Raw genomic sequence first — 24257 nt, 5'->3', positions numbered from 1 at the left:
ATAAAGATTATATATATTATATATATTATATACACATACATACACACGCAATAGACTACTACTCAGCCATAAAAATGAATGAAATAATGCTATTTGCAGCAACATGGATGAACTTAGAGATTATCATACTAAAGCTAAGTAAGTCAGAAAGGCAAATACCATATTATGCCACTTATATATGGAATTTAAAATAAGACACAAATTAACTTCTCTACCTAACAGAAACAGACTCAAAGACATAGAGAACAAATTTGTGGTTGCCAGGGTGGGGTCAGGGTGGGGGAGGCATGGATGTGGAATTTGGGGTTAGCAGATATAAGCTATTAGGTATAGAATGGGTAAACAACAAGGTCCTACCATACATCACAGGGAACTATATTCAATATCCTGTAACAAACCAGAGTGGAAAGGGATGTAAAAAAGAATATGTGTATTGCTTTTTTGTGTATGTATATATAACTGAATCACTTTGCTATACACCAGAAACTAACACAACATGGTAAATCATCTATACTTAAATAAATAAAAAAAAATGGACTAATCATAGGAATGTTGTGATGGAATATGAGTTCTATTAATCAAGGTACTTTATTTTGGAAGACAGATCTTTTGGAAGATATGTGTATTAAGTGTATCGTGTGTATCTTGTTAGTGCTTTTTTCCTTTAACAGTGTAGGTGAATATGCTATCTAATTATGATAAAAACCTTTGTTAAGTACCATATGTGTATTCTATTTACCATTTCCAGTGCTCTTAATTTTTCCATGTAGTTCTTGATTTTTACCTGGTATATTTTCCTTCTGAAAGAAGGCCTTTAACATTTCTTGTGGTGCGGATTTGCTGGTGATAAATCCTTTCATGAATTTCGTATGTCTGAAACAGTCTTTAATTTGCCTTGATTTATAAAGGCTATTTTCAGTGGGTATAGAATGCTATCTTGACAGTTTTTCTTCCTCCCATTACTTTAAAGATGTTGCCTCACTGTCTTCTACCTTGCATTCTTTCCATTTAGAAGTTGGCTGTTGTTCTTATCCTTATCTCTCTGTGCATAATGTATGATTGTTTTCTTCTGGCTACCTTTTATTTTTCTTCAATTTTTAAGAATTCTGTTAAGGGAATTCCTATTGTGGCTTAGCAGAAATGAACCCAACTAGTATCCATGAGGATGCAGGTTCCATCCTTGGCCTTGCTCAGTGGGTTAAGGATCTGACATTGCTGTGAGCTGTGGTGTAGGTCACAGATGCAGCTTTGTATCCCATCTTGCTGTGGCTGTGGTGTAGGCTGTCAGCTGTAGCTCTGATTCATCCCCTAGCCTGGGAACTTCCATATGCCACAGGTGTGGCCCTAAAAAGACAAAAAATAAGATAAAATAAAAATTCTGATATGATAAACGTAGCATGAATTTTACCATCTTAATGATTTTTTTTGGGGGGTGGATTCTTTCTTTTTAGGGCCACACCACAGTATATGAAAGTTCCCAGGCTAGGGGTCAAATTGGAACTGCAGCTACTGGCCTATGCCACAGCCACAGCAATGTGGGATCTGAGCCGTATATCATAATGTCATTGTGTGACATCACAGCCATCCATCTCCAGAACTCTTTTCATCTTGCAGAATTGAAATGCTATACCTGTTAAGCAATAACTCTCCATTCTCCACTCCCCCCAGCCCCTTCCAACTGCCAGTCTACTTTCTGTCTTTATGATTTTGACTACTCTTAAGTACTCACATAAGTGGAATCATACAATATTTGTCTTTTTGTGACTGGCCTATTTCACTTAGTGTAATGTCATCAAGGCTTATCCATGTTGTAGCATTGTTGGAATTTCCTTCCTTTTTAAGGCCAAATAGTGTTCCATTATATGTATATACCACATTTAGCTTATCCATTCATCTGTTGTTGGACACTTGGGTTGTTTTTATGTTTTAGCTGTTGTGAATACTGCTGCTATGAACATAGGTTCACAAATACCTTCTTGAGATCTTTTAATTCTCATGAGTATATAACCAGAAGTGGAACTGCTGAATCATGGTATTTCTATGTTTAAATTTTGAAGAATTGCTATACTGTTTTCCACAGTGGCTGTGGAAATGTGGAATGTTTTACATTGCCACCAACAGTGCATAAGAGTTCTGATTTCTCCATATCCTTGCCAACATTATTTTCTGGTTTCTTTTTTTGATAATAGTCATTCTGATGAGTATGAGGTGGTATCTCATTGTGTTTTTTTTTTTTTAATCATAGCTTTCTATTTATTTTTATTTTATTTTATTTTTTTGTTTTTTTGCTGCCCTGTGGCATATTGAGTTCTTGGTCTGGGGATCAGATCCAAGCTGCAGTTGCAAACTACACCAGTTGCCACCTACCTACAGCTGTGGCGGCAAGGGATCCTTTAACCCACTGTGCTAGGCTGGGGAATTAAACCTGCGTTCTGGTGCTGCAGAGACATGGCTGATCCTGTTGTACCATAGTGGGGACTCTTCATTGTTTTGATTTGCATTTTCTTGAAAAGTTATGTTGAGTATCTTTCACATACTGATTGGCCATATGTCTTTATACAAATGTATATTCAAGTTCTTTGCCTATTTTGAATTGGGATTGTTTGGTTTTTTTGTGATTGTGGAGTTGTAGACATTCTTTCTATATTCTGGATATTAATTACTTATCAGATACATGTTTTTTTATCTGAGTTCCCGTTGTGTCTTAGTGTGTTAAAGAACCCAACATAGGGGAGTTCGCATCGTGGTTAGCATCCACGAGGATGCATGTTCGATCCCTGGCCTCACTCATTGGGTTAAGGATACAGCGCTGCTGCAAGCTGAGGTGTAGGTTGCAGATATGGCTCAAATCTCCTGTTGGTATGGCTGTGGCATAGGCTGACAGCTGCAGCTCTGATTCAACCCCTAGCCCGGAAGCTTCCATATGCTACAGTTGTGGCCCTAAAAAGAAAAAAAAATTTTTTTCTCATTCTGTATTCTTCTAGCTGCTTTTAAGATTTTTTTTCCTGATCTCTAGTTTTAAGCATCTTGATTTTGATTATTCCTTTTTGGACTTTTAATTTTCTTCATATTTCTTTTGCTTGATGTTTATTGAGCTTCTTGGATCTGTAGGTATATTCTCTTCATAAAATTTGGAAATTTTTTGAATATTATTTCTTCAAACCTCTCTCCCTTCCACATACACTAAGTATTCTAATTGTAAATATATTATTAGACGCCTTGAGTTTGTCCTGTGCCTCACTGATGGTCTGCTCTTTTTTCTCAGTCTTATATTCCAGGTTTCATTTTGGATAGTTGCTTTTGTGATGTCTTTGTATCAACTGATCTTTTCTTCTGCATTGTCTTAATATGCTGTTAATCCCATTCAATGTACAGCTGACCCTTAAGCAATTCAGGGGTTAATCCACATATAATTGGTCCTCCATATCTGAGGTTCTTCTACATCCTGGAATTCAACCAACCATGAACTGTTTAGTACTATAATATTTACTGTCGAAAAACATCCACGTATAAGTGGACCCATGAATTCAGACTTGTTGTTCAAAGTTCACTTGTGTTTCATTTCAGCCTACTCTCTATTTTGTAATTTGCGGTTTGATAGAAATGTAGTGGCATGGCAGGTATTAGGAAATACTGCCTTAATTTGTTGCTAACATGTAACAGATTCCTTTTTTTTTTTTTTGTCTTTTTGCCTTTTCTAGGGCTGCTCCCATGACATATGAGATTCCCAGGCTAGGGATTTAATTGGAGCTGTAGCCACCGGCCTTTGCCAGAGCCACAGCAACATGGGATCCGAGCCATGTCTGAGACCTACACCACAGCTCATGGCAATGCTGGGTCCTTAACCCACTGAGCAAGGCCAGGGATCGAACCCGCAACCTCATGGTTCCTAGTCGTATTCGTTAACCACTGTGCCAGGACGGGAACTCCGCAGATTCCCAGTTCTGTAAAATATCTAACAAGTGCACAAACTACTCTGTGTGTCAAATTGTTTGATGTCCTTCAGTTTCCACATTAACCTTCCTTTTTTACTAGACCTAAATTATGTATTTTTTTATATGATTATTTTGTATTTTTTGCTGACATAGACATCTGCAGAGTAGTTTTGTTTTATAAGGCGCTAGAGTGCTTGGTGTTTTTCCCAGACTACCTAATTTTATTTGTTTATGTTTGTTTGAATGACATATCATTATCTTACTATAAAAACATGAAATAGATTTTAAAATTTTCTTAACTGCTTATTTATTACTAATCAGAGAGCTGGATTACCTGTTGAAATGCACTTTTTTTTTTCTTTGTACGGCCACACCTGTGGCATATGAATGTTCCCAGGCTAGGGGGTCTAATCGGAGCTGTAGCTGCTGGCCTATGCCACAGCCATAGCAGTGCAGGATCTGAGCTGTGTCTGCGACCTACACCACAGCTCACGGCAAAGCCAGATCCTTGACCCGCTGAGTGAGGCCAGGGATCGAACCTGCAACCTCATGGTTCCTAGTTGGATTCATTTCCATTGCGCTATGACCCGAACTCCTGAAATGCACCTTTGATTGCTGCTGTCATTGGTAACCTCAGTGCTGGTTGGGCTTGGCCACTGGTATTACCTCCACGTAATCCTCTAATGTTCTTTATATCAACTTGAAAAATTTTTCGGACTAACAATAGGTAATTGTTTGCCAGCCAGACATTTGCATTCAGTATTATTTCTTTGTCTTGTGGCTCCTCTGTCCCAGCAGTATTACTCTCTTGAGAGGACACACCCTCAGTTAGCATTTTCTTCAGATGCTGACAGTTGGTGAACAGCCACTCTTGATCATAAGATTTAGAAGACAGTCTCCATCTTCCCAGATTGGATCTCTTTCAGATGGATCTATTTCTGTGTCTTTTTTAAAAATAAATTTTTTGGAAACATTTTGGATTACAACTGTTCATCCTCATCTATGCAAAGAAGGGAAAGCTATTGTGCTGGCGTTTTGAGGAGGTATGTCTTTTTTCTTCTATTGCAAAGTTTGCATCACTTAGGCACTCAGAGCAGTATAGCGTAACACTGACTCTCCCTGGTAGAACTTGGTTCTCATCATTCATTTATTCTATCTTCCTTTCTCCCATTCTTCCTTTTTTAGCAGGCACCATAGCTCAGTAATAACTTTCTTGATGTACAATATAGTGAAGTCATTTCTTGCATACTTGGTCAATGTCATTGGATTCTGGGTTAGCTTGATCAGTAACAGGAAGAAGCAGTTTGAATTATTCCTCAAGTTGAGACTTTGACTTTAATGAACAGTTTGCTCCCATTCTGCATAGGCACTAAGTGGTTTGGGAAAGCTAACTATCTTCAGCATAATATATGGCTATATGATTTTATAATCTAGTTCAGTATCATTTGCAAGATGAAGTGTGATATTGTTGAGTTTTAAACTAAAAATCGAGAGACTTGAGTCTCAGTTTTGACATTATTACTGCCATACTTTGAGAGTTAAAGTATGTTTGTTTTCTCACTTCTAAAATGTGTCATCATTACTTACTTTATACAAACCTTATGGAATTGTTGAGGATCAGATGAAAAAATTTGTTTGGAAGGCTTTCATCACTATATAAAGGATTGTTATTACATTGTGGAGAGCTGGAGGCATCTCTCTCTTTTTTTTCTTCACTTAAAAGACTCAGTTTTTATTTCTTCTGCCAACTTTTTGATGGTATAGCCCTTTCAAAATCAGATTTTTTTTTTGGCCTCGCCTGTGGCATGAAGTTCCCAGGCTAGGGATTAAACCCATGGCACAGCAGTGACAGTGCTGGATCCTTAATGGCTAGGTCACCAGGGAACTCCTGTTGAATCAGATTTTCAGGTCTCCATACTTGGTCATAGTTGAACATTAGTGTTTACAGTACCCAGTTGCATAGTGGGTGCTCATCATATTATAAAAAGTGGATCTATGTGATGTAATGCTGAAAAACAGTTTGTGTGGAAAGGAACCCTTTTATAAGATGTGTTGGATTGTGTGTGTATTTTTGTGTATTTTTTTTTTTTTGTTTGTGTGTGTGTGTTTTTTTTTTTTAATGGCCGCACCCACAGCATATGGAGGTTCCTGGGTCAGGGATTGCATTTGAGCCACAGCTGTGATCTACACTGCAGCTGAAGCAATGCTGGATCCTTAACACACTGTGCCATGGCAGGAACTCCTGTTGGATAGTGTTTTTAAGAGAGACCTTATTTATTTTATGCACTAAAAATATTTATTTCATATTTATCATGTTCTAGGCACTGGGGAAGAAAACTGACAAAAAGTTCAACTTTTATAGAGGTTATTATTTTTTATATTATATGGGGAGATAGAATAAATAAGTAAATAAAAATGCAGTTTTTTAACCTATGATGACAAATTCTAATGAGAAAAGTAAAAGTGGGAAAGAGGAATAGGGCTTATTGAGGGGAGGGATTGAATGTCACAGACAGCCTTACAGAGAAATTGACATTTGACTAAAGTCTTAAAAGAGGTGAGAAAGCAGCCATGTAGAAATGTGAGAAGAACCTTCCAGACATAGCAAATGGCAAGTGCAAAGGTCTTGAGACAGAAGTTTGTATGAGGAATGGTACGGGTTGGGGAGGGTGGGTTCTCATCTTATGGTGCCTTATGGAAGTACTTTTCAACTTTAATGTACATATAAATTACCTAGGATGTTGTCAAAATTCAGATTTTAATTTTATGGGTCTGAGGTGGGGCCATTTCTTTTTTAAAATGTTTATTTATTTATTTATGCTTTTTTAGGGCCACACCCATGGAATATGGAGGTTCTAGGCAAAGCTCGAATTGGAGCTGTAGCCATCGGCCTACACCAGAGCCACAGCAATGCCAGATCCGAGCTGTCTGCAACCTACACCACAGCTCATGGCAATGCCGGATCCTTAACCCACTGATGGAGGCCAGGGACCGAGCCTGCAACCTCATGGTTTCTAGTCGGATTCATTTCTGCTGAGCCATGACAGGAACTCCATGGGGCCATTTCTAATAAGATTTCACTTACTCTTGGTCCTTTTAGGTCTTTAGCTTTTAAGTTGAGTGAAATGAGAAGTCTTTGGAGGGGGTTAGGCAGTTATATGACATGATCTGATTTCTGTTTTGACATTGTCACTGCCCTGACTGTTGTTTGGGTAGTAGACTGGTGGTGAATTGGGCAAGAGCAAAAGCAGGAATACCAGTTAGGAGATTAATGCACCATCCAAGGGAGAGAAGATAACAGTTTATTGGGGGTAGCAGTGAATGTGATGATACATGGTCTGATTCTGGATATATTTTTCAAGTAGAGTCAACTGGTTTTGTAGATAGATTGGATGTGTGCTGTGAAAGAAAGGAATGAATTAAGGACAACTCCAGCGTTTTTGCTCTGAGTTCCTGGAAGGATGCCATTGCCATTTATCAATGGGGAAGAGCACATTTGGAGGGGAAGAACTGGAGCTCAGTTTTGGACATACATTATAGTTGCCTATTAGACTTGGTAGAGGTGTTGAGTAGATAGGTGGGTTTATGAGTCTGAAAATCAGGGAGGAAGATCTGCTGGGTATATCTTATGGTATTGTTGACAGATAGGTTGTATTTATTTATTTATTTTTGTCTTTTTGTCTTTTTTTTTTTTTTTTGTCTTTTCTAGGGCCGATCCCGCAGCATATGGAGGTTCCCAGGCTAGGGGTCTAATCGGAGCTGTAGCCACTAGCCTACGCCAGAGCCACAGCAACGCAGGATCCGAGCCACGTCTGCAACCTACACCACAGCTTATGGCAACGCTGGATCTTTAACCCGCTGAGCAAGGCCAGGGATTGAACCTGCAACAACCTCATGGTTCCTAGTCGTATTCCTTAACCACTGAGCCGTGATAGGAACTCCCAGATAGTTTGTATTTAAAGCCAGGAGGCTGGATGGGAGCACCAAGGGGTGAATAGAGATAGAAGAAAGAAGAGGTTGAATAACATAATTAACTCTGGAGTAGACCAGAGTTTAGCAGTCTTTAGAGTTTGGAGAGATGACGAGGAATAATCAAAACAGACTCATTACTAGCACCAGCCAGAGACGTGAGGAGGAAACCAGGTAAGAGGCTATCCTGAATCTAAATGAGGAAAATGTTTCAAGGAGTAGGGAGTGATCAACTCTGTCAAATACTACAGTTAAGATGAGGGCAGAGGATTTACCTGGGGGGTGGTCTAGTGGTTAAGGATTCAGCATTGTCACTTCTGTGGCTCGGCTTTGATCTCTGGCCTGCAAATTTCTTCTGCATGTCATGGACATGGTCAGAATACAAAAACAGAAAGATGAGGGCTGAGGATTAACCATTTGATTTAGCAGCGTGAAAATTAATTGGTAACCTTTATAAGAATAGTTTCAGTGAGGCATTGGGGGAAAAAGTCTGATTGGAGGTATTGCCTTTCTAACAGCAGAACATTCCTTGTAGAGGTTGGACACTTATGTAAAAATCTGTAATTCTAGGTAAATGACCTTGATGTGGGAGATTTAAGATGTCTAGTATTATTAACAGCTAGCTCTTATACATAGGATGGATAAACAACAAGGTATAGCATAGGGAACTATATTCAGTATCCTATGACGAACCATAATGGAAAAGAATATGAAGAAAATTATATATATATATATATATATACACACACAACTGAGTCACTTTGCTGTACAACAGAAATTAACACAACATTGTAAATCAGCTATACTTTAAGAAATTTAAAAAGAAGTTTATTCCAAACACATGAACAAATAAAAAAGAACTGTCTTGAAGTTCCTGTTGTGTCTCAGTGGTAACAAATCTGACTAGTGTCCATGAGGACTCAGGTTCGATCCCTGACCTTACTGAGGGGGTTAAGGATCCGGTATTGCTGTGAACTGTGTTGTAGGTCACAGATGCAGTTCAGATCTGGTATTGCTGTGGCTGTTGCATAGGCTGGCAGCTGTAGCTTTGATTTGACCCCCAGCCTGGGAACTTCCATATGCCATGGATGTGGCCCTAAAAAGACAAAAAAAAAAAAAAAAGAAAACAAAACAACTGTCTCAATTGTTTACTTAAATGATACGGAAAATGGAAAATGTACTTTGAGATATTTACGGTATCTCAAATTACTGATTCTTAGTTCCTAAATTTTTTAAAAAATGCTTTCAAGGTTTAAAAAATAACCCTTAGCAGTTATTATGAAAAAGAAGAAATGTCAGGACTGCCTAGGAGCCAGTTGGCTGTCCCTTACTCTTTCCTAGGTTATGGGGCTGAAAAATAAACACTAATATTTGGTCTGTCAGGCTTGTGAGAACCTCCTCACCCTCATCTGTTTTTTTTAGTAGAATTATCTAGGGAGTTCCCTGGTGGCCTAGTAGTTAGGTAGGATTTGGCAGTTTCACTTCTGCAGCCCTGGTCTGGGAACTGAGATCCCACATCAAGCTGTCACACAATGTGGCAAAATAAAATAAAATAAATCTAGTCTTTATAGCATCCTCAGCCAGATGAACTTGTGCACATAACCAAAGTTAGGTATATATAACTCTGGTCTTGGCATTTTTGGAAGACTTCTTTTTCTTCATTTGTTATTTTAAAAGTATTTTTTTGAGTTCCTGTTGTGGCTCAGTGAGTTAAGAACCCAACTAGTATTCATTAGGATGCAGTTTCGATCCCTCCCTTGCCTTGTTCAGTGGGCTAAGGATCCTACATTGCCGCAAGCTGTGGCATAAGTTGCAGATGTGGCTTGCATCTGGCGTTGCTGTGGTTGTGGTGTAGGCCAACAGCTGCAGCTTCTATTCAACCTCTCGCCTAGGAATTTCCATTTGCTGTGGGTACAGCCCTAAAAAGACCAAAAAAAAGAAAGTATTTTTATATATGTTTAGCTCTGTTTTATGTGCTGAAGATACAGTGGTTGGGGCCAAAACTTGTTAGTGGTCTCAGACTGCTGCTGGTCTTAATGCTGTGTGGGTGCATGTAAATCCAAAGAGGGCTGTTGTGAGCTGAGCTTTGCTTTCTGACAGGACAGTGCTCAAATATTAGGGAGAATATAGAAAACACGTAAGCAGGAGTTCCTGTTGTGGCGCAGTGGTTAACGAATCCGACTAGGAACCATGAGGTTGCAGGTTCGATCCCTGGCCTTGCTCAGTGGGTTAACGATCCGGCGTTGCTATGAGCTGTGGTGTAGGTTGCAGACGCAGCTCAGATCCTGAGTTGCTGTGGCCCTGGTGTAGGCTGGCTGCTACGGCTCCAATTAGATCCCTAGCCTGGGTACTTCCATATGCCGCAGGAACAGTCCAAGAAATGGCAAAAAGACAAAAAAAAAAAAGGAAAATAGGTTAAAAAAAAAAACAAAACACGTAAGCAATTATCTCACCAACCTTGATTGTGAAGAGAGAGTTTCACATATGTTAAGTTTTTTAAGTTATTTGTTTACTTATTTTCTTACTGTTAAGATTCTTAGATCTGTAAGTGGTATATATGAGATCAAACTACTGTTCAAACAGTTCCATTTTTGTGTGCAGAGCTTTTTTCCTCATAAAATATACCACTACTTAAAAATTTGTCATTTTTTTAAAACAGATGCTTAGTGTTCCATGTCATGTATTTACCATAATTTTATTTCTTTGGATTTCCCATATGCCTACATAGCATTAAGCCAAACAGGACTGGTCCAAGACCAACAAGTCTTGGCTCCAAATCTGTTGCTTTATTTCCATCAGAATTTAAGCTGTGTTAGTTTCTATGGAGAGACATGAAGTGTATCACTTAGAATACATTCAATTGTAAAAGTAACAGAATATCTAACAGTGACTTAACCAGTAAAGAGTTTAAATTGTTTCATATAAACAGAAGCAAGAAGATAGGTGGCTCACCCCTAATTCATTAGCTAGGTAATACTTAGGACCCACAATTTTTCAGACCTTAATTCTATTATCCTCAGTATGTTGCCTTTTCTGTTTCCCCATAGAGCCTCAAGGTTGTATAATGGCTGCCTCAGCTCTAAGCTGTGCAACTAACTGCATTCACAATAGGAGCTGGAGGGCAGGATATTTTTCTGCAGGAAAGACCCTGTCATTTTCGTTTTTCTTGTTCCTTTTTTAAGTTATTTTAGTTGGTATACACTGTTCTGTCAGATTTGCTGTACAGCACAGTGATCCAGGTATGTGTGTGTATATATATATACATTCTTTTTCTCATGTTATCTTCTATCATGTTCTATCACAAGTGATTGGATATAGTTCTCTGTGCTGTACAGCAGAACCTTATGACTTATCCACTCCAAATGTAAATGGAAAGGAAGTAATTCCCAGAAGTCTTCTAAATAGTGCTTTATGAATTTTAGTGTAAGACCCATCTCACACCCAGGAAGCTTGTTAACATCACAATTCCTGGGATCCATTGACAGAGATTTAGAAATCTGCAGGTTTTCAGTGGAGCCTGAGATTGATCAGTCCTCCCTCCCTCCCTTTTCCTTCCTTTCTTGTTCTCTTTCTCTCACTCTCTCTCTACAGCCGTACCTGCAGAGTATGGAAGTTCCCAGGTTCGGGGTCAAATTGGAGCTGTAGCTGCCAGCCTACATCATAGCCACAGCAACGCCAGATCTGAGCTGCATCTGTGACCTACACCACAGCTCATGGCTATGCCGTATCCTCGCTGAGCAAGGCCAGGGATCGAACCCGTGTCCTCATGCGTACTAGTTGGGTTTGTTACCACTGAGTCACAATGGCAACTCCCCTCCCAGCTCTAAAATTTTATAATCTAAAGTAGTCTCCTTAGTGCTAAGGATGACTTAGCACTATTGGTAATGATGAGAAAGTAATGAAAAGTCTTACTGACTTAGTTTGTTAATAACTGTGGGAAAGAAAAAAAAAATGAAGAGTTTGCCAAGAGAGTACAGCTTTAAAGGTAGCTTTAAAAAAAGTGTGTGAAGGAGTTCCCTTCATGGCTCAGCAGTTAATGAATCTGACTAGGATCCATGAGGGAGCGGGTTCGATCCCTGGTCTCACTCAGTGGGTTAAGGATCCAGTGTTGCTGTGAGTTGTGGTATAGGTTGAATGTGGCTCAGATCCCACATTGTTGTGGCTGTGACTTAGGCCAGCAGCTGTAGCTCTGATTTAACCCGTAGCCTGGGAACTTCCATATGCCGAGGGTGCGGCCATAAAAAAAAAAAAAGGTGTGTGAAGTTGTAGTTCCCACTCTAGCATAGTGGGTTAAGAATCTGACTGCTGTGGCCAACTTGCTGCAGAGTCTGGGTTCCATCCCTGGCCCAGTGCAGTGGGTTAAAGAATCTGGTGTTGCTGCAGCTGAGGCTCAGATTTGATCCCTAGCCCAGGAACTTCTATATGCTGCGAGTTTGGCCATGAACAACAGCAACAAAAAGTGTGTCAAATAGAAAAGTAGAATACTATATCTGTATATGAAATTTCGTTTTTAATTATTTTTTCAACAGTTCATCTCAAGACTAGTTTTTCAGGGCCATAATTTGGGACATGTTATCCTCAAGGCTTTTCATAATTTTATCCCACATAATAAAAGGTAAAGGCCTCTGTAGTGTAGAAGAACGCGGGGTTTTGTGTATTAAAACTAGGTTTAGTCCTCAGCTCTGCCAGCTCTTGCTGTGTGCAGTGGAAAATTTAACAATGAGATTTAACTTTCTCATCTACCCTTGGGGACAGTGTCTCACTTTCAGAATTGTGTACACTGGAAGTACATTCTCCTAAATTTAATGCTTGGTACAAAGCACAGAGATGGCATAAAAGTAATGCTAATTATTTTTATTAGCAACTATTCTGATATTGCTTAAGTTTGGAGGTTTTCCATTTATGTGTGTGTAGCGAGGTAAGTTCGGAGATAATATCAGCAAATCTGTGTCTTAAAGTTTTACAAATACAGAATAGGAATTAACTACTTCTGTGTGGGTTTTCCCACACCACAACCAGTTGTCCAATTCTGTGACACCGAGTATCCAGCAATTAAATTCAGTTCAGACATTATCTACCTGATGTTAGCGTCAGATCCTTAAGTTAAAAGGCTCAGTTCCATAAGACTGCCCCCAATGTTGACATCAGTTGTAAGTCTTGGGCCATCTGTTTTCCTCTCTGACTTTGCTCCAAACTCTAGGGTTCCCTCGACCCCCCCCTGCTCACATTCAGTAGTTTGCTGATATGACTAAAAAAACTGAGAAAAAACACATTTACAGGTTTATTATAAAGGATACAACTTAGAAACAGTCAAATGTAAAGGATGTATGTCAGGGGCTATGGGGCACTTCTAAACTCTTTCGGGGTTTACCACCCTCCCAGTTCCTTGATAGGTTCACCCATCCAGAAGCTCCCTGAACTTCATTTTTTAGAGGTTTTTGTATAGTTTCCATCACCTTGGAATGGTTGGTTAAATCACTGGCATTGTGGTTAACTCAGTCTCCAGTCTCTCCTTTCCCCAGATTGGGCACAGAGCCTGAGTGTTCCAAACCTCTAATCACAGGGATGGTTCCTCTGGCAACCAGCTCCCATCTTGAAGCTATCTAGGGGTCCTACCCAGAGTCATCTTGTTAGCATAAACTCAGGTGTGGTTGAAAGGCACTTGTTATGAATAACAAAAGACACTCCTTATAACTCAGGAAATTCCAAGGGTTTTAGGAACTCTGTATCAGGAGACAAAGACCAAATATACATTTCTTATTATATCATAGTACTATTACATACAGCTAGATTTTGGTTTTGGAGTAGAGGGCTGAGTTTCAGAACATCAGTATCAAATTCCCTCTAAGTCATTGAAATGTTTCTTTATTGGTCCATGGTGCCACTTTTTTTTTTCTTTTTTTTTTTTATGGCTGTACTTGTGGCATATGGAAGCTCCTGGGCCAGGAGTTGAATAAAAGCTGCAGCTGGAACTTATACCACAGCCACGGCAACACGGATCCAAACTGCATTTTTGACCTGTGCTTCAGCTTATAGCAATGCCATATCTTTAACCCACTGAGCGAGGCCAGGGATCGAAGCTGCATCCTCACAAAGACAGCGTTGGGCCCTTAACTTGCTGAGCCACAACGGGAATTCTGTGGTGCTACCTTTTGGGTTCTTGGTAATGTAAGTAATACTTGTTTTGAGATCCTTAGATGAAAGTTGCCATTGATACAGCTAAATGCCATGTTCCTGAGGGGTCTTTATCAAGTTCCAGTATCAGTTCTTTTTTACCTAGACTTTTGTCCTCAGATGGCTGTACTTTCATCCTGTGACAGAACTAATTCTTTAGTGTGATGTGATAGAAGCATCTTTTTTTCCCAACAGGAATAAGGTTCATTTTCTTAGACTATCGTGTTGTGAAACTTGCGTAGAGATGTCTTTTAAAGGTCTTAATCCTTTTAATGGTAAACAACAACGTGGATTTTCATAGGAAGGGTAAATTTGTTTGGAATTCCAAATTCATTCCTGCTTTAAAGTTTTTTTTTCTTCTGTCTGCTTATTTTAATGTGCTTGTTAGAGATATGGACACTGCCTTGTCCTAATACAGAAATTTCCTTAGAGAGAATGTAAGCCTTAAATGTTTTTGAAACATCTATGGGAAGTATCTTGGTATAAAAGAGTGGGCACTTGTTTAACATAGTGCCTAGCAGAATTCTTCATAAGTATTAGGCACTCAGTAAACATTTGTTGCTCTTCTAGGAACTGAAACCTCAGTTCTAGTCTTTGCTACAAACTGTGCGTAAACTAATTAGACTCTCATTTCTTTTAAAATCGTTAGAATCCCTTCTAGCTCTGATTCAGTAACTCAGTTTATTCTTAACTTCATTTTAAAAAGCATAGTTTCAAAAAAATAAATAAAAAGCTTAGTTTCAGTATGGCTGTGAAGTCAGTGTCTTAAAAATAAGCAAACACAGTCACTAGAGAGGTGAATTGGGAGGTGTTGTGAAATAACTCACTCTTTATGGCTTCACTTATTTGCTTGGCTGTATGATCTTTAGTAGAGTTAACCTTATATTTCCTCCTCACACTAGGTTGGGACTGGATATTTATCAACAAGTAGATTTCTTAGCACCTGTACAAAGAGGATGGAATGGGAGCTTCATAAAATGACTGATAATTTTTCCAGCCATATAGATCCATAAATGTTACCATGTGCACTGTAGTTTGGGTTCAGAGGAATATTATGTAAGCTGTTCTTTTTTTAATGTTTAGAGAAATCTGGCCATTTGACCAAACTTTTTCAAATTTTTCATAAATTTTTACCATATTTAAATATATCATGTTTTGGATGATGAATGTAAGTATACTAAAGAAGTGTAGTAGTATGATTGTCAAATTTCTCTTCTGATTTTATTTAGAATTTGCTTAATTTCTTTCTGTACCTAGAGAATTTACATTATTCTTTCAAGTAGTCTGAAATAAGAGTTGTCTTTTTCTCTTTTGCTTTGCAGAAGTAACTGTTTCTTTTATTGTGTTTTAGTAGTTAGGCTTTCCTTTCTTGTGGTCCTAAAATGAGATGACAGACTTGGGCATTTAAAAAGTAAAATAGAGGAGTTCCTGTCGTGGCGCAGTGGTTAACAAATCTGACTAGGAACCATGAAGTTGCAGGTTCGGTCCCTGCCCTTGCTCAGTGGGTTAACGATCCGGCGTTGCCATGACCTGTGGTGTAGGTTGCAGACGCGGCTCGGATCCCGCGTTGCTGTGGCTCTGGCGTAGGCCGGTGGCTACAGCTCTGATTAGACCCCTAGCCTGGGAACCTCTATATGCCTCGGGAGCGGCCCAAGAAATAGCTAAAAAGAAAAAAAAAAAAAGTAAAATAGAAGGGAGGGGGAAGAAAAATAGGTGAGGGAGATTGAGGTACAAACTTCCAGTTGCAAAATAAATGAGTCATGGGTATGAAATGTACAGTGTGGGCAGTATAGTTAATAACTAGTACCTTTGTGTGGTGACATATTGTAACTTTATTTTATTATGGTGAGTAGTTTGAAATACATGGTAATACTGAATCACTGTGTTGTGTAACAGGAACCACATAGTATTGTAGGTCAGTTATACTTCAAAAACAAGCAAACTCAGAGAAAAAGAGATCATATTTGTTGTTACCGTAGTTGGAGGAAGGGTTGGGTGAATGGAGGAATTGGTAGTCAGAAGGTACAAACTTTCATTTATAAGATAAATTAGTACTAGGGATGTAATGTACATCATGATAAACATAATTAACACTGCTCTATATTATATACAAATGTTGTTAAGAGAGTAAATCCTGAGTTCTTGTCACAAGAGAAAAATTATTTTCTTCTAGTTCTTTAATTTTGTACCTATGTGAGATGATGAATTTTCACTAAACTTATTGTGATAATCACTTCATGATTATGCAAGTCATTATGTATATTATGCCTTAGTCCAATCCATGAACATGGTATATCTTTCCATCTGTTTGTGTTGTTTTCAGTTTCTTTCATCAGCGTTTTATTGTTTTCTGAATATGGGTCTTCTGCCTCTTTATTCCTAGGTATTTTATTCATTTTGATGTGATTGTAAATGGAATTGTCTCCTTAATTTCTTCCCTCCCCTCCCCTCCCCTCCCCTCCCCTTCCCTTCCCTCCCCTCCCCTCCCCTCCCCTCCTCTCTCCTTTTCTTCTTTCCCACACCCAGGCTAGGGGTCGAATTGGAGTTACAGCTGCTGGCCTACACCACAGCCACAGCAATGCAGTATCCGAATCACAGTGCGACCTACACTGCAGCTTGTGGCAACGCCGGACCTTTAACCCACTGAGCAAGGCCAGGGGTTGAACCTGCATCGTCATGAATACTAGTCTGATTCTTAATCTGCTGATCCATGATGGGAACGCCCCAGATTACTCTTAGATTGTATGTTTTCTGCATTTATAAGCCTACCCTAACCCACGTGTTTAACCTTTGAGCTTAGAGTAAGGTCATTTTAAGATATGAAGGATGGATTTTGAGAGGTAGAGTTGAAACAAAGGAAATGGGAGGATTCTTAAAAATTAAAGCAGAAGAGTTTAAAGAAGTTGAAACAATTTGAAATTCCATCCCACAGGAATGATTACCATTGAAGTTTTTTTTTGTTTTTTTGTTTTTTTGTCTTTTTGGGGCTGCATGCACAGCACATCAAAGTTCCCAGGCTAGGGGTTAAATTGGAGCTGTAGCTCCCCACCTACACCACAGTCACAGCAATACGGGATCCAAGTCACGGCTTTGATCTACACCACAGCTTATGGTAATGCTGGATCCCCAATGCACTGAACAAGGCCAGGGGTCAAACCCACATCCTCATGGATACTTGTGGAGTTTGTTACCATTGAACCAACTAATGGTAGGGAACTCCTACCATTAAAGATTTTGTAAATATCCTTCCATGTGTCTCTTTGAAAGTATGTACACATATAGATGTATGAATATGAAGTAATTCTACACATATAGACTAATATTGTAATGCTGTTTTTCTTTTGCCTTAGACATAGGTTTTGGAGATTTTTGTGTCAGTAAGAGACTAGTATTCAAGATGGTATATTTCAAGAATGATGAGCAGCCTGCCTACTTGAGAGAGTAAGAAGCTGGTCTGACTCTCTTGATTTTCCAGATTAGAGTAGATGTTGCTCCTCTGGGCTTCCATAGCACCCTGGGTGTCCCATCATGGCCCATGCTGCAATTCTGTTGTTTGTCTACCTAAACCAAAGCCTCCCTTATCTGTCCTGTTGTATTCCTTGGGCTTAATGTGGTGCCTGATACCCAGTAGACGTTTCAGTGTTTGATGAATGAATGATTGTATGAATGTCTCAGGTGAAGTAAGACAGTTTGCCATGAAAGGAACTTGCTGCATATATTCTTTAAAGCCTTTTATCTCTTTTTGCCTTGATTATTCATTTACTAAGAAACCTTTTGGTATTAATTCAGTTTACCAAGGGGATTTTACTGCTAGGAAAAAAAAAAGGTACTGACTGTTACCTCGTTGATAGTTATAATTCTGATTATACATGGGGAGAAGCCGGCTGGATGGCGAGTACAGGCATGGGACCAAAAGCAGTTTTGTACTCCAGAGGTTTTGTTGTAGTTGGAAGATTCTTCAGTCACTATGTCAACTGACACAGAAGTTTCTCTTTCTTCATATGATAGAGATTGGGGTCTAAACTTATCTGAAAAGGTAGAGACGCACCATTTGTCTCCATTGGAACGGCAGGTTTTGCTGCAGTCATTGCATATGGATTATATAAATTGAAGAGCAGGGGAAATACTGAAATGTCTGTTCATCTGATCCACATGCATGTGGCAGGCAGCCCAAGGCTTTGTTGTGGGAGCAATGACTCTTAGTATGGGCTATTCCTTGTATCGGAAATTCTGGGCAAAACCTGAACCTCAGAAGAAGAGATGCTGTTTTGGTCTTGTTAGTGGTGCTCACTTTAGTTAGACATCTCATATTGAGGTTATATGTTTATGTTGAAAATAAATTAAGTGGGTCAGACATTAACATGTAATTTGAATACTGGCTTCCTTTCTTGGCCTGATTTGCCTGGTGACCAAGTTACTGGTGACCAGTTTAGTAGCTGGGTTATTCAGGGGAGTCACATTAGCACAAAAGAAACATGTTACCTTTAAATGCATTTGGTAGTGGTAAAATGTCCACCTTCCTAAACTTTTCTGTTGAAATTAGTTCTAAAGAAAACAGTATGCCAATCCTGAAATACTCCCAGTTGCTGCAGAATATTACATGCTTTTGATGTAATGTAGAAATCCTATTTATCCCAGTTAATTTAACTCTTTTCTGACTGCCCTGTGGACTGAGTGTTCAGTTTTAAGGGCTGGTGCACTCTTGAGGAACCCTTTCAGAACAGTGCACGGAATATAACATTATAAGCCTTCCACACAATTGATAGTATGTTTGGTGTGTATTTAAACCAAGCATAAAAAGCTGGTAACAGAACATCTTAGAAGTATTATTTATTTCGGAGTCATACTTGTAAACATAATAATTTAAGTACAGATCCCCATTTAGCTCTTTTGTAATTACAGTTATATTTTGCTGCTGTTATGTTAGAATAATATTTAATTGTCATCTCGAAATAGAAGTATTTTAACTGCTAATGCAAATGTAAATGAAAAATACTTTTAAAACATGTCCAGTAAGTTTATTTTCTCTGTAAGAATCATAAATGTTAAACTAAATAAATTACCTATAATGGAAGTGATTGATTTATGAGCAGGCTGGTTTGGTCAGACCTTATGCACAAACTTTGGTATACTACAGAATGCTTTTTTGCACTTGTGAAATTCTTTTGTCTAACCTGAATTTACATTCCGTGGTGAGAATATGGTAAATATAGTGTTAATTAAGTGAATACATGAAAAAAATTCTGATTATAAACTGATTAAAATATTAATGTTCTGAGAACAGATGGGTATGAGACTGTGGATAATATGAACCACTTTGTTTCCCCCCAGAGTATAATTATCACTTTAGATAAGGTGGTAGCCAGCTTCTTTGAGCAGAGTTTTAGGTGTATAAAATGGAAGGCTGGATTCAGCTATGACTCTGCCACTTACCAGCTCTGAGATATTAGGCAAGCCCCTTAATCATTTTAGGATTTTAGTTTCTTTATTCATTAATAATTGGCTGTTCAGATCTAGTCCATCTCTAAAATATTGTGACAATGAAAAAAGAGCCATACTTTATTTAGTCCATTGAGACCTAACCTATATACTCCTCACTATCTCATTTAAGACATGTCTGTGACCAGAAGTAAAGGCCAGCAAGTATAGTCCCTTAGACCCTTAGAAAAACTGCAGGATGAAGCAGAAGGTAGATCTGCGATCGTTTTTAGGAGTGTGAACCTGAGAACTTCTTTTGCATTCTTTGCATTATTTCACAACCAGTCTCAAGATTCAGTCTCATTGTCTGTGAGGCACAAAGTTTAGATCAGTGATAGAACAGTTGGGAGACCTGTTTTTCTTCTTCATTTTGGGATAACAAAACAAATTGCTCAACTTTTCCATGCTTGATACTTTTTACTAAAAGAAGACAAAGTCTGACTCTTCTTAGATCATGTGATTTGGGATAATGAGGTAAATCTTTTTTTTTTTTGCTTTTTTAGGGCTATGCCTTCGGCACATGGAGGTTCCCAGGCTAGGGGTCTAATTGGAGCTACAGCTGCCAGCCTTCTTGGTGTGCTATTGTGTAACCCTGTGAACAGGACCTAACCTTATTTTTCACCTCTAATATTTACTCAACACTTCTTTGTCTGAGGCACTGTTAATTTTTTTTTGTCTTTTGTCTTTTTTTTTTTGTTGTTGTTGTTGTTGCTATTTCTTGGGCCGCTCCCGCGGCATATGGAGGTTCCCAGGCTAGGGGCTGAATCGGAGCTGTAGCCACCGGCCTACGCCAGAGCCACAGCAACGCGGGATCCGAGCCGCGTCTGCAACTTACACCACAGCTCACGACAACGCCGGATCGTTAACCCACTGAGCAAAGGCAGGGAGCGAACCCGCAACCTCATGGTTCCTAGTTGGATTCGTTAACCACTGCGCCACGATGGGAACTCCCCTCACATACTTTTAAATTTATCAATTTAAAGTATACATTTCAGTTTTTAGTACAACACCACAATCTTATTCCAGAATATTTCACCACTCTCAAAAGAAACTCTGTGCCTGGTTATCAACCATTCCCCATTTCTGCACCCTGCCCTAGGCTACCACCAAGCTGCTTTCTATTTCTGGATTTGCCTATTCTGGACATTTCATATAAATGAACTTCTATGGTATTTGGTCTTTGGTGACTGGTTTCTTTTACATAGTGTGTTTTCAGAGTTTTTTCATCCTGTAGCATGCATGTGTTCTTTTTCTTATTGCCAAATGACATTCCATTGTATGGATGTGTCACATTTTGTTTGTTTGTTTCTTTTTCTTTTTTGGCCACCCCACGGCATATGGAGTTCCCAGGCCAGGGATCAGATCCAAGCTGCAGTTGCAACCTATGCTGCACCTGTGGGAACACTGAATCCTTTAATCCACTGTGCTGGGCCAGGGATTGAACCTTTGTCCTGACTCTGTAGAGATGGCTGCCGATCCCCTTGAGCCACAAAGAACTACTTTGTTTATTCCTTTTTTATTTGATGGATTTTAATTGATTCCACCACTTTTTGGCTATTATGAACAGTGCTGCTATGAAATTTTTATGCAAGTTTTTGTGTGGACCTGTCCCTGCCTAGAAATGGAATTACTGAGTCTTGTGATAATTCTTATGGTAAACATTTTGAGGAACTGCTTGCCAGGGCCTTACCAGCAATGTATGAAGGTTCCAATGTCTGCATTCTCTTCAGCACTTGTTACTGATTTTAGTCATCCTAGGGTGTGTGAAGTTGTGTCTCACCTTGGCTTTGATTTGCATTTCCCTAATGATCAATAATGTTGAGCATCTTTCTTTCTTTCTTTCTTTTTTTTTTTTTTGTCTTTTTACAGCTGCACCCATGGCTTACAGAGGTTCCCAGGCTAGGAGTCAAATCAAAAGCTATGGCCTACGCCACAGCCACGTCAGAGCCAAGCCTCGTTTGCAGTCTACACCACAGCTCACTGTAATGCCAGATCCTTAGCTCACTGACTGAAGCCAGGGGTCAAACCTGCGTCCTCATGGATACTAGTCAGATTCATTTCCACTGAGCCACGACGGAGAACTCTGCGAACTCCCCGATGTTGAGCATCTTTTCATGTGTTTATCAGCCAGTTGTATATCTTTGGAGTAATGTTTTTCAAATTCTTTCCCTATTTTTCAATTGGTTATCCTAAGTTTTCTTTTACCAATGAGATTATAAATCTCTTGAAAGATTGTGAATCACTTGAAAGATTCTAGTTTTAAAGAGTAACTTTAAGAATAATTTTTAGGGAGTTCCCGTCATGGCGCAGTGGTTAACGAATCCGACTAGGAACCATGAGGTTGCGGGTTCGGTCCCTGCCCTTGCTCAGTGGGTTAACGATCCGGCGTTGCCGTGAGCTGTGGTGTAGGTTGCAGATGCGGCTCGGATCGTGCGTTGCTGTGGCTCTGGCATAGGCCGGTGGCTGCAGCTCCGATTCAGCCCCTAGCCTGGGAACCTCCATATGCCGCGGGAGCGGCCCAAGAAATAGCAAAAAAAGACCAAAAAAAAAAAGGAATAATTTTTAGGTGCTTGCCTTTACTCCCTCTCCCACTTCTCTCAAAGCACTAAGGGAAAGTCATGCAGGTCAAGTCCCATAAGCACATTTAGTTTATTTTCCTTCTTATTTGACTACATATAATAACAAAGATGGTTGGGAAAGATGGTTTGTTCAAATCCTAGATAGTCCTCATATTCCTTGGTTAATGGAGTAAAGTTTTTAAAAAACACTTTTATTGTTCTTTTGATGAGAAAATAGCAGATTTGCATACCAAATGGCAGAAAGGCCAGATAAATACGAATGAGAAAGTTAAAATTTCTTTGATAACTTTCAGTAATAATCAATATGTATGTGCAGATGCAAACATACCTATAAATAAATGTGTATATATTGTTTTGTTACAAGTCCCCCCCACTGCAATTAACAATTTATAATAAGCAGATTTCCATCTCTGTAATATTTTGTAGAGTTAAATTTTTTTAACATTCTTAAATGATTTTTATTTTTTCCATTATAGTTGGTTTACAGTGTTCTGTCAGTTTCTACTGTACAGCACAGTGTCCCAGTCTCACACACACACACACACACACACACACACACACACATGTATATATACATATTCTTTTTTCTCACTTATTCTCTATCACGTTCCATCATAAGTGACTAGATATAGTTCCCTCTGCTATATACAGCAGGATCTCATTGCTTATCCACTCCACATGCAATAGTTTGCATCTATTAACCCCAGACTCCCAGTCCATCCCACTCCCTCCCCATCCCTCTTGGCAGCCACAAGTCTCTTCTCCAAGTCCATGAGTTTCTTTTCTGTGGACAGGTTAATTTGTGCCAGATTCCAGATATAAGTGATATCATATGGTATTTGTTTTTCTCTGACTTTCTTTACTTAGTATGAGAGTCTCTAGTTCCATCCATGTTGCTGCAAATGGCATTATATTGTTCTTTTTTACAGCTGAGTAGTATTCTGTTGTATATATGTACCACATCTTCTTTATCTATTCATCTGTCAAGGGACATTTAGTTTGTTTCCATGTCTTGGCTATTGTGCATAGTGCTGCAATGGACATGTGGGTGCATGTATCTTTTTCAGTGTAAGTTTTGTCTGGATATATGCCCAAGAGTGGGATTGTTGGATCATGTGGTAGTTCTGTATTGAGTTTTCTGAGGTATCTTCATGCTGTTTTCCATAGTGGTTGTACCAATTTACATTTGTGGAGTTAAATTTTGACATCAAGTTATGAAAAAATCTATTTCTATATATGGGTGTTTTTTCCTTCCTCCCTCCCTCCCTTCCTTCTTTCCTTCCTCCTTCCCTTCCTCTCTCTTTCTCTCTCTCTCTTTCTTTTGTCTTTTTAGGGCCACACCCATGGCATATGGAAGTTCCCAGGCTAGGGGTTGAATTGGAGCTACAGCTGCCAGCCTCTGCCACAGCAACACAGGATCTGAGCCGTGTCTGCGACCTACACCACAGCTGTAGGTAGTGCCAGATTCTTAACCCCCTGAGCAAGGGCAGGGATCAGGGATCGAACCTGCATTCTCATGGATACTAGTCGAGTTCATTACCACTGAGCCACAATGGGAACTCCTCTATATGGTTGTTTCTTAATGAGGACTAGTCAGTTCCTGAAAGTGGGAGGGTAGAAACTGTTTAAATGTTTAACCAATGTATTTTTCAAATTAGTCGATGTTTTTGTAGGTTAAATTACCTACTGGTAATTATTTACTACTTTGCTTTATGTCATGAAGTACCTGCTTTGGTGTCCAAAATTATTATTATTTTTTTAGTTGTCATTGGTGATGGATAGGTTAAAAATTCTACAGTTGCCCTGACATAGGCAGATAAGCTGCAATGTACCTGTATAATCCTAGAATCTGGATTATGGTATGGTAGTTATTAGTAGAAGTTGGAAGTCTCTTGAGAAGCCTGACATACCTACTGAGTACCAACTGTGTGTCAGGCACTGTGAAGGGGGAAAAAATTAAATGATGAAAGTCCTAGGTATGTTTTTTTTCCAGGCAGGGATAGGGAGGGAGCCAGTGCCAAACTACATGAGAGCAAAGAAGTCAAAATATAAATTGCCTAAAATGCTAATTTTATGGTTTATTTTATACTCAAATTATTTGTATTTTTATGTTTGTTTCATT

The 24257-nt window shown here is 39.1% G+C and overlaps 1 protein-coding gene and 1 pseudogene across 2 annotated transcripts in view; both read left to right on the top strand.

Annotated features, from left to right (window-relative positions):
- TMCC1 (transmembrane and coiled-coil domain family 1) overlaps positions 1-24257 on the top strand; it is a 261795-nt gene that overhangs the window by 9236 nt on the left and 228302 nt on the right. The gene's annotated exons all lie outside the window — the stretch shown is intronic.
- On the top strand, positions 17443-18946 carry LOC125127868 (HIG1 domain family member 1A, mitochondrial-like; annotated as a pseudogene).

This window comes from Phacochoerus africanus, chromosome 1, assembly GCF_016906955.1.
Source record: "Phacochoerus africanus isolate WHEZ1 chromosome 1, ROS_Pafr_v1, whole genome shotgun sequence".
NCBI lineage: Eukaryota > Metazoa > Chordata > Mammalia > Artiodactyla > Suidae > Phacochoerus > Phacochoerus africanus.
The sequence above is the reverse complement of the archived record's forward strand: the minus strand, read 5'-3'. Positions and strand labels throughout refer to the sequence as shown.